Genomic DNA, 12,500 nt, shown 5'->3' on the forward strand with positions numbered 1-12,500 from the left:
ACGGCTCGGTAAGCAGGCATGAGGTCACCCACACTGAAATGGCTCAAGGCATCTTTAACAATCCACTGACGTACTTCTCCCTATCCCTCCTCAAAAGACCTATGTTTCGGTGTTTCAGAGTCCAGGTCCCCAACCAATCTGATAGTGCGATCTCTCTATATTTTTTCTTGTGCTTCACGAGACGTCATAGCCACTCCATAACGCTAAAAATCACAAAACGCTATTTACATTAAGCGAAACCCATTATATTTGAACACTGTCTTCTGCTCAATAATACGTACATATACAAAAGTTGTGATTCCCTTTATATGGAGAGATGAGTGAGCCATATACAAAGGGTTTTGTATTCTTTATAAAGGGGGATGAATAATTTTCTTTTGTCCCGGTTTCACGTGTAACAAAGATAGAAGACAGGGTAGTATCTCTGGTGCATCCAGCCGCCTTCTACGACACGCAAGGGGATATGGTGGCAGTGTTCTTGTTCCCCACCACAAGATGATCTGTTGAATGATAGAGAAAATAATATATACACTCTTCAGTCACATTTAGAAACAATCATACAATATTAAAAGAAAAATAAGTTATTTCGTCTTTTATCTTTTCTGTTTTTTTTTTCTTATAAAAGAAAAAAGAAATAGAAAAGATCTTTTATTTCTCGTTCAATATAAACCCACGTCAAACACATTTAAAAACAAATGTGCAGTAGTAAAAGTAAGCTTATTTATTTTTTATCTTTTCTGTTTTCTTTTTTATAGAAGAGAAACAAAAAATGAAATGGTAAATGAATTACTTTTCTTTCAACATAGCATGATCTTTTTAAACTTAGTGGAAATATTTAGAAAAAAATACGATTTGCTGTCACCATTGACTGATAACAATAGTAAAAGAAGAAATAACTTCATTTTTCATTCAATATCGTATATTTTTTCAACGGGCGAAGAATTTAATAGGAAGACAATAAAATATGAATCCTTTTCATAATTATTTCCTTTGTTAACTTTATGTCTATATAATATAGTTGTTGTTTCTCCACGGAGAGAATGAGTAAAAAATCAAAATATGAATTCCTTTCATAATAATTTGTTTTGTCTTTTTATGCTTTTTTTTTTTTTTGACAGGCAAAAAATAAAAAACCTTTTCATAGCAATTTTCTGTGCTAACTTTATGTCTATATAATATAGTTGTTTTTCCACGGAAAAATATGAGTAAGAAATCAAAACATAATTAATTTCTTTACCAAATATGTGTCCCTAAAATGTATATATTTTCTACGGAAAAAAATAGAAAACAAATAAGAACAACAAAGAGGCATGAATACCTTTCATAATCATTTCCTTTAACAAATTTGTGTCTATATATTGCAATGGATTACAAGTATAGTGGCTTGCAATTACAGTGGCTTACAATTAAAGTGGCTTCCAATCACAATGGATTACAATTACAGTGGATTACAATTACATTTGGCTTACTGGAGCAAAGCATACCGACAGGATATCTCTGTTCATGGCGAAGTTGGGTACAGAAAGAAATTAACTACATGAATAAATAAACATACACGAAAATAAACAAATAACATTAAAAAAAGAGACAAATGTCATGTCACATCATATTGCTTAGATGGAATCAAGTTAAAAACCAAAATTTCACAAAAAAAAACATATAAAGGAATAAAGTAAAACAAATCTGATAAATTTTTAGAAAAAAAAAATTGAGGACATTTTGACCACCCACCTAGGCCGTTGGGGACATTTTGTCCCAGGGGTTCAGATTTCAGGACATTTTGTCCGGGCACCGCTTAGATGTGTCTATTCATTGAATGTCTAATATGTGAACAGTGTCATATCTGCTTTCTATTTATTTGGTTACGTGGATGACGAGTTTGCTTCAACCTACCTCTTGATTAAGCCTATATCTTGACAGCTAGAGGTATTCCGTGTAAAAGATATATCAATTCTGATATCATTAATTTGTTCTGCAATCGTTAACCCATATGAACTCCTTCCTCGTTTTAGCCAACTGTTTTTTAGGTAGATAAGTTAAATTACTTTTCGTGTGGTCTTCGTATGATTTGCTTCTTGTGTTTTGAAACGATTTGCAGTTTATTACTGGAACCATTTTAATTTGTCAATCTTTTGTAAAAATAAGTTAAATTGATTTATGTGGTTTTCGTATGATTTTTTTTTATAAGTTAAATTGATTATTGTGGTCTTCGTATGATTTGCTTCTTGTATTTTGAAACGGTTCGTAGCTTATTACCGGATCCTTTTCAATTTGTCAATCTTTTTTCAATCTTTTGTAAAAATAGATTAGATTGATTTACGTGGTCTTCGTATGATTTGTTTCTAGTATTTTTAATCAGGGTCCTTTTCAATCTGCCAGTGTCTCTAATGAGGTCCAGGGACCGTCACGGAAATAGCATTTTCCAAATGTGGGCGGACTAACGATCTATATAGTTGGGAAGTACGACAATTAGGCGGACGGCGATTAGGGGCATCGTGAATCAGGCGGAAGTAAAAACGGCCAATCAGATGGAGGGACTGGCCACAATGGCCGAGGCTTCTGCGAGCCGCCTCTGCCGACTGGTGCCCGGACATAATCCCTCCTGGACACAATCCCCCCGGACAAAATCCCTCCGGACAATATCCCTCCTGGACACAATCCCCCGAAGACAATATCCCCCCTGGACAGAATCCCTCCTAGAATATATGTTTGTTTATGTATTTTAATATATCAATGTATTTATATATCAATGTATTTTAATATATATTCTCATAATATTTGACTATATGTTTATGTATTTCAATATATATGAAATTTTCATATGTTTGCAGTGAAGCAAAAAACTCTTTTCACAAATGATTTATTCAAACAAGTATATAAATGTCTGTACTGTATGCATTATCATTTCGGTAAGGTAAGGTAAGATGTTAATTGCTTTGCATGTGATGGAATATAAGAGGAGAGCTGCTAATCTGAATAATGTGGGGGGATTTTGTCCAGCCTGCTCACTTTTGTGGAGGGATTCTGTCCTGGAGGGATATTTTCCGGAGGTATTTTGTCCGGGGAGATTATGTCCGGGAGGGATTATGTCCCGGATCCCTGCCGGCTAGATGGTCCACCAGAACGTCGTCAGATGACAGTGTCAGCCCGCCTGTCCCTGATAACACACCTTGGGTGTCAGTTTGGTCGTCCTACAAGCCAGGCAGGTATACATAAGCTTGTGGGGACATTTTTTTCTGAATTTATCAACAATACAGTGACCAACAACCGTTACCAGTTCGTTGTCACCGTTCCAATTGATAATCTCTTTAGACACTGATAGATTGAAAAGAACCCAACGATAAGCTACAAACTGATTGAAAATACTAGAAACAAATAATCATTATGGAAACCACATAAATCGAATTAACTTATTCTTACAAAAGGCTGAATATGATTGACAGATTGCAAAGGTTTCAGTATTAAGCTACATACCGTTTCAAAATACAATAAGCAAATCATACGAAGACAACAAAAACCAATTTAACTTATCTACCTAAAAACGGTTGGATAAAACGAGGAAGTTCATATGGGTTTAAGATTGCAGAACAAATTAATGATATCAGAATTTATATATATATTTACATGGAATACCACTAGCTGCCAAGACATAGGTTTAATCAAGAGGTAGGTAGAAGCAGATTCGTCTACCACGTAACCAAATAAATAGAGAAAAATCAGAAGCGATGGCATTGTTCAAATATTAAGACATTTAATCAATAAATATCTAAGCAATATGATGTGACATGACGTTTGCCACTCGGTAACACTGAATGAAAGAACACGACGCTAACCGCTACACCAATAGGCATCGTGTGTGTGTGTGATTCACCATGGCTCACGGGTTGGACGCGTGGTCGACAGCTATTTCCCTCCCGAAAGAGAGCTCAGAGCTCATATATAATCGACCTATTGGTAATGCTGTGACCTTACACGCGCGGGCGCGCACACGATGCCTGTTGGTGTAGCGGTTAGCACGCACGCACGCACGCACGCGCACACACACACACACACACACACACACACACACACACACACACACACACACACACACACACACACACACACACGCGCGCGCGCGCACACACACACGCATGCACGCACACGCACACACACACACAACTCCCCGCCAACAATTCGCAGCGCAGCGACACTGAAAAATGTCCAGCCCTGGGGCCAGATTCGAACCCGGACTGCCGTTATGGCAGCCGGGAACTCCAACCACTGCTCCACGAGGTGTGTGTGTGTGTGTGTGTGTGCGTGCGTGCGCGCGCGCGTTCATCATTGTCTTGGACTACGTATTGGACTAGTGATCGACAGCTCTCCCGGATGAGAGCTCAGAGATCATATATGGGTACGTGTATGTTTGTGTGCGTGCGTGCGTGTGTATGCTTGCGTTCATGTTAATACGTGTCCCCACTTGTAGATACACCTCATTAACTTTAAATTAACAAAGGATCACTAAAATCTTAATAACACACAAAATACATAAATTTCAATACCGTGATATTGCAGATTCTCATTAAACCCTTTTACGAATCGTACTCTCAAATTCACTCGTAGACAGTTTTGTTTAACTGTTATTACATTCACTTTGTATGACCTCGTGTGACCTGACTCATCCTTTACACCCTGACCTGACCTGAACTGGTTTGACCTCGATCCTGAAGTGCCAGACATATCGCCTGGCCACCTCGGCTGAGGACCCTTGCCACTTCTTAGAAAAAAAAATCCCAATTTACTCACCCGCGTCTATTGGTTTCTTTCTGAATTACCTACAATTTCAAAAATACAATAAGATAGATGAAAATTATAATAAATAAACAAACATATGAATAAACAAACAAACAAATACATTATATATATATATATATATATATATATATATATATATATATATATATATATATATATATACATACAAAACAACCACAGTAGAAAGGAAACTTGTAGACAGCAAGTAATTTTGTATATTACATGTTCAGACAAGTTTCCCTTCCCCTGTGGTTATTTTGTATTTTTGTATCACGGTGATGTGATTGCTTGCATATATATATATATATGTCTGTATATATGTATATATTATATACATATATATATATATATATGTCTGTATATATATATATATATATATATATATATATATATATGTGTGTGTGTGTGTGTGTGTGTGTGTGTGTGTGTGTGTGTGTGTGTGTGTGTGTGTGTGTGTGTGTGTGTGTGTGTGTGTGTGTGTGTGTGTGTATGTGTGTGTGTGTGTGTGTGTGTGTGCTTCACCATAGTTTTGATCACGTGATGGACTCGCGATCGACAGCTATTACCAGCCCAGAAAGGAGCTCAGAGCTCATATATGACCGATCTGTGAGTAATGCTGTGACCTTACACGTACGCACACCCCGAACTCCCCGCCCACAAGAGTTGGAGTAACAACTCGCAGCGCAGCGTGTGTGTACACACACACACACACACACACACACACACACACACACACACACACACACACACACACTAATGATAATAATAATAATAATAATAATAATAATAATAATGATAATAATAATAATAATAATAATAATAATAATAATAATAATAGTAATAATAATAATAATGATAATAATAATAATAATAATAATAATAATAATAATAATAATAATAATAATAATAATAATAATAATAATAATAATAATAATAATAATAATAATAATAATGATAATGACAATGATAATAAATTTACATAACAAAAGTAAAACTAATACTAATAACCTGCAATTCCATTGTATATGTATGTTTCCTCTTTTGCCTCAATGTTCATTTTTCCTCCTCCTCTTCTTTTTCGACCTCCTCCTCTTCCTTCTTCACTTGCTCCTCTTTCTTCTGTACCTCCTCTTCCTTCTCCCCCTCTTCCTCGTCTTTTCTTATCTCTTGCAAGCTTTCACCCACGTCCACCTTTGGTCACCTTCTCTATCTTTCTGTTCATCCTTTTCTTATCTCCTCCACCATTATCGCCAATTCCCTTGGTATCTTTATCGAGATGTCTCATCCCGATGGGTGACAGGCAATCCAGGAAGACTTGGACGTGGTCCGATACATGGAGGAGATGGTTGAGGAACAGACTACACCACCGGGAGGCTGTAGATTACCAGCGATTCTAGACTTGTGGGAAATCTTGCTCTGCGAGGTGCTTAGTTGCGATTTATATACATATGAATACATACATACTGTACATACATACATACATACATACATACATACATACATACATACATACATACATACATACATACATACATACATATGTATATATGTATGTATGTAAGTAAGTATGTATGTATGTATGTATGCATATGTATGTATATATATATATATATATATATATATATATATAATGTACATATACATATACATATACATATACATATACATATACATATACATATACATATACATATACATATGCATATGCATATACATATACAAATACATATACATATACATATACATATACATATACATATACATATACATATACATATACACATACATATATATATACATATACATATACATATACATATACATATACATATACATGGACACGTCGACAATACATGGTTGGATTACACTCATTCTATAAGAACGAAATGTGCTCATAAGTGCATCAACACGCATTAAGACTGCAGGGAAATGACTTTGGTGATCAAATCACATTTGAGGAACTACAAGGCCACAATCCCCTCGCCAGTTGGGGCTAATCTCGGTAATGGCAATCGACGGAATGATTCCTGCTGGGCCTCAAGGACGTTTGAGAGGTAAACGTGATAGGAGTGCTCTTGGATCTGAAGAAGAGGATGTTTCTCTAGTTCTATATCAACGCCCTCAGCGTGGCGGCTGGCTTGCTTGCTTGCTGCTTTTGGGTTTAATGTCTTGTGGATTGGGATTATTTGCCTGTTTGTTTGTTTGTTTGGTTGTTTGGTTGTTTGGTTGTTTGGTTGTTTGGTTATTTGGTTGTTTGGTTGTTTGGTTGGTTGGTTGGTTGGTTGGTTGGTTGTTTGGTTGTTTGGTTATTTGGTTGTTTGGTTGTTTGGTTGGTTGGTTGGTTGGTTGGTTGGTTGTTTGGTTGTTGTTTTTTTGTTTAATTATGCTTTGTTTATATGACCATCTATTTCCATTTCATTTTTTATTTATTTATTAGTTTAATGTTTTGTGGTTTGGGTTTATTTGCCTGTTTGTTTGTTTTTATTTCATTATGTTTTATTCATATGATTATCTATTTCTATTTTACTTTTTATTTATTTATTAGTTTAATGTTTTGTGGCTTTGGTTTATTTGCCTGTTTGTTTGTTTATCTTTACTTATGTTTTGCTTATATGACTATCTATTTTCTACCGGGTATTTTATTCTTTTATTTATTTTTTTTCTATTGTATTTATTAATTCATCTATCTTTGCTTTATTTATTCATCTATTAATTCATTTATATATTCACTTATTCATTTACATACGTACAGGTTCATACATTTCTTATTTTCATTATTTTGTTTCTTTATTTGTTTATTTATTTATCTATTTATTAGGTACGGGTCGGATACTGGTCTCAATACACACATAACCTTCAATTAGGTAACTGCTCACTAGCTGAGCAATATCCATTGGCTTTATTTATAACAACACACTGAAAAAGCATCACCGCATTAAAGAAGTAAATATCTTGTGGCCGCTTCGCATATTTTATTTTCGAGAATATAAGATGAATTAATTCATCTGAGGTGAAATTTTCATTTTTTATCTATTTCTCAAAATTTGAGAAACTTAGTACGCCAGTTCATAAGTTCTGTTCTCATTTGAACATAATTATTCGACGACATTCAAAACAAAACAATAAGATGAGCAACAACCATTACAAACTTTGATATCGACAATAAAATTTATTTCAATTTAATCAAATCGTCATTTATTAGCCAGAATGAAATGAATAAAACCGGCTCCAGATATTACGGGGCTCGAAGTATATATGTAGCGAAGAAAAAAATGTATATAAGAAAAGATGGATCAAAAGAATGTAATAAAGAGACAAACCGCGACTATAAAACTAATTGTATCCTCCCCACATGATAGCTTCTGCAGTGAAATTTATTACTTTATACTTGTATACATATATATATATATTTATATATATATATATATATACATATATATATATATATATATATATATATATATATATATATATACAGTATATATATATATATATATATATATATATATATATACATACATATATATATATATATATATATATATATATATATATATATATATATATATATATATATATTGAGCCCTTCATTTCGCTTGGTTATACTGGTCAACGGAATTGTTGTATTCCAATGACTCAATTGGATTTCGTCCAAGGTTGCAGCTTAAGGCTACGGTTACACTCTGTCCTTGAACGAAATCTATCTGAATAGTTAGAACCCAAACATTCCTTAGACAATTATAATCTCCCACATTGTCAGAGACGTTCTTCTGAAAAAAAGGACTTTGTTGTATTGTCGTTACTTGCACCCAGCTTTTTCTTCGTCATGTACAAATAGGTCTCTCTATTAGAAATCTGTATCCAACTACGAAATTTACAAAGGATTACAAAGGCGGAGCATGCCGACAGAAGACCTTTTGGTCCATATCTAGGTCGGATGCGAAAAAAATCATAATAATAATAATATAATAGATAAAAACTATAATAATGTAAATAGCAATTTTTCAATAGTTTCAACTAAAAATATTTCGCAAATATTTAGAAATATTCAGGGGAATTCTTATATATGGCCAAACATTGTACTTTTTTATATACTGGAGATATTTTGATATTAGTGATTCTATATACATACATTCATACATATATGAATACATACATGCATACACACACACACATATACATACATACAGACATACATACGTACGTACATACATACATACATACATACATACATACATACATACATACATACATACATACATACATACATATCCATGCAGTTACAGGTATGGATATAGATGCATAGATAAATAGGTAGATATGTAGATATATACATATAGATCTCTAGATGTAGCTTTAGATATAGATGTACATATAGTTATGTATATATATATATATATATATATATATATATATATACATATATATACATATATATATACATATGAATATACATATACATATACATATACATATACATATACATATACATATATAGATATAGATATAGATATAGATATAGATATAGATTCAGTATTATGAATATGTATACACCTGTTTGTGAAAAGATTGGTACAGTCTAATACAATATTCGGTAAGATGATCATGTATTAAAACGTGAAGAAGTATCAGATGTGAAAAAGAAAATGAGAAAAAAAAATCCAATATCGAGCATGAGGCTGGATGAATAGAACCTCAACATACGTCAAGACTGGAAGGGATGTGAAGGACGCGACGTCTTCTGGGATCAATGGGGATATTGATTTGGCTAATTAAAAAGGGGGGGATAAGCTAAGTACCGAGGGAAGACATTTTCATTAAAGTCTTCAAAACGGGATCTCAGGTTTCAAATTATATATATGGTTTTTTTTTCAAGGTCAAGTGGTTTTTTATTCAGTACAAGATCTGACTTTGGGTCATTGGGGGGTTTTGAGGGAATGGGAATCCCCCCCTTTTTCGTTGTTGTTAGTTTGATTTTTTATTGAGGTAAGTGGATGAGTGTTGGATTGAACTGGAGCTTAAGATAATGACACTGTAATGAAAGGGGGTGAAATGGTCTGCATGGATGATCCAGGCCCTGAGGGGATTTGGTATCTTCTTAATAATAATAAAGGTTTTTGATGAGAGTCTTGGTTGTCAAGGGTTGGGTAGGATGTGTTTTAACCTCGGGACGTTGTGTGTGAGTGTGGTTTATATATGAATAACATACACACACATACACACACACACACACACACACACACACACACACACACACACACACACACACACACACACACACACACACACACACACGACTCGATGGCTCAGTTGGTACAGTTTTCGTCTGTCAATACGGTGGTCCGGGTTTGAATCCCTCCCAGGGCTGAAATAATTTCAGTATCACTGCGCTGTGAGTCGTTACTCCAACCCGAGGGCGGGGAGTTGGGTGTGTGTGTGCGTGTAGGGTCACATCATTACCCATAGATTGGTCATATATGAGCTCTGAGCTCTCTTCCGGGAGGTAAATAGTTGTCGATCATGAGTCCAACACGTGATCCAAGACCATGGTGAATCACACACACACACACACACACACACACACACACACACACACACACACACACACACACACACACACACACACACACACACACACACACACACACACACACGCAAATGCGTGAGTGATCGTGCAAGGGTTCAAAATATTTCTAAAAGGTCGTTATATATATATATATATATATATATATATATATATATATATATATATATATATATATTGCTGTTCCCCAGTTGTTTTTCGGAGCTTCTCCATTATTATCATTTTTTTTTCTTTCTTTTTTTACAGGATGGAGTTAAAGAAAGAGATCATAATTGGTTTATACTCGTACGCAAGATTTGTTTCATTGTCTTCTTAAACTAGGAATTCCCTGATTCTGGAGATACTTGAGTTTGTAAGAAGCTTTGTTCAGACTTCTAGTGAAATCCTTTTTTGTCGAAGTTTTTCCACTCTTTTTAGGTTCTCAATAATCAAGAACGTCTGTAATAACAACATCTCCCTCTGGACCCGTATGGATTTGTAAAGAACTTTACCTAGACTTCGAATGAAATCTTTTCTTGTCGAAGTTCTTCCTGTGTTTTCAGGGTCTCATTAATGAAGAACATGTCATAATAGAGTCTGCAGAAACCACGGGGGGTTTGGCGTCCTGACTACTCATCAGTGACAGACTTCGTATTGTGTACCATCTCAAGAACACGCGTCAACGGCCCTGCGCGACAACCACGACTTCGATCTCGTGAGTTCCTTCCTGTCTTGCGTCTCGTTCTCCATTCTTCAAGAGAATGAGGTCTGGGGAGGGCTCGGAAAGGACCCTTCTGTAGAAGCGTCTTCCACAAAGCTCTTGGGTGTTGTGTAATGATGCCGAGACTTCGCGAGCCATGGAAGACTGACTTCGGGGAAGACTGGCACTACGAAGAGCGCTACCGGGTGCTCGTGGCCTCTTTCGTATCTGGTCACAACGAGTCTGGCTATTGTATGAATGATTCTTAGTTCCTGGAAAAGAACTGGGAACCACAACATACTGACGAGATGAGGAAGATTACAGTTCCTCCGCGCAGGTGTCCAATACTTACGTAACAGAAGCGATCTAGTTCCCGGACACACTCACGAACTGCGGGCAAAATCGCCACGGAAAAAAAAAAAAAAAAAAAAAAAAAAAAAAAAAAAAAAAAAAAAAAAAAAAAAAAAAAAAAAAAAAAAAAAAAAAAAAAAAAAAAAAAAAAAAAAAAAAAATAGCAATGCTTCGAATTTTACTATGGATATAGTTTCTCCAATCATCGACAGTGGGCACACTTTAACCCAAGTTTTTTTTTATTGTTATCCCTTAACTTCTTAGAGGTTCCTCTCAGCTGAATGAAATCATCTGGCGTTAATCAAAAAAGAATCTAACCGTCTTAATGGAGGGGACCAACTTATCCTTTTGGACAGTAAAGCGTTAAGAAGATACGAAAACCTCCTCAAGAGCCAGGATCCTCCACGCAGACCATCTTTACCTCCTTCATCCCGGTGACACGTTCATCAGAATTCCATTTTGGCCAAAGCCAAGCAACCTTTTTTTATTCTTTTTTTTTCAAAAAATCAAACAAGACAAAAAAGATACCCTCAGTTGATCAAGAGCCCTTTGAGGCCCCAAGAGTATGACCCTCTACTGAACCAAACCAACAGGCTTTAGACCAAGACAAAAATCTAAGATAATAAGAAAGACGCGTCGCCGTGTTGACGGCCTTAATGAAAATGTCTTCTTTCTGTACTTATCTTACCCCTGTTTTAATGAGCCAAATCAATATCCCCATTGATTCCAGGAGACGTCCCGTCCCTCACATCCCTTCCAGGCTTGACACGTCTGAGCTTCTCCTATTCATCCAGTTTTATGCTCGGTATCGATTTTCCTTTCTCTTCCTTCTCTTTTTCTTCTTCTTCTTCTTCTTCTTTTTTTTTTTTTTCTTCTTCTTCTTCTTCTTCTTCTTCTTCTTCTTCTTCTTCTTCTTCTTCTTCTTCTTCTTCTTCTTCTTCTTCTTCTTCTTCTTCTTCTTCTTCTTCTTCTTCTATCTCTTTCCTTTCTTCTTTCATTCTGACTTTCTTTTCGTATCTAATATTACATACCCACCATGTGATTATATGACAACAAAATTACGTTAATGGAAACTATTCATAATGTTATGAA

The sequence above is a fragment of the Oratosquilla oratoria genome, chromosome 16, assembly GCF_046742065.1.
Source record: "Oratosquilla oratoria isolate Oo_2021 chromosome 16, ASM4674206v1, whole genome shotgun sequence".
In the NCBI taxonomy this organism is placed as follows: domain Eukaryota; kingdom Metazoa; phylum Arthropoda; class Malacostraca; order Stomatopoda; family Squillidae; genus Oratosquilla; species Oratosquilla oratoria.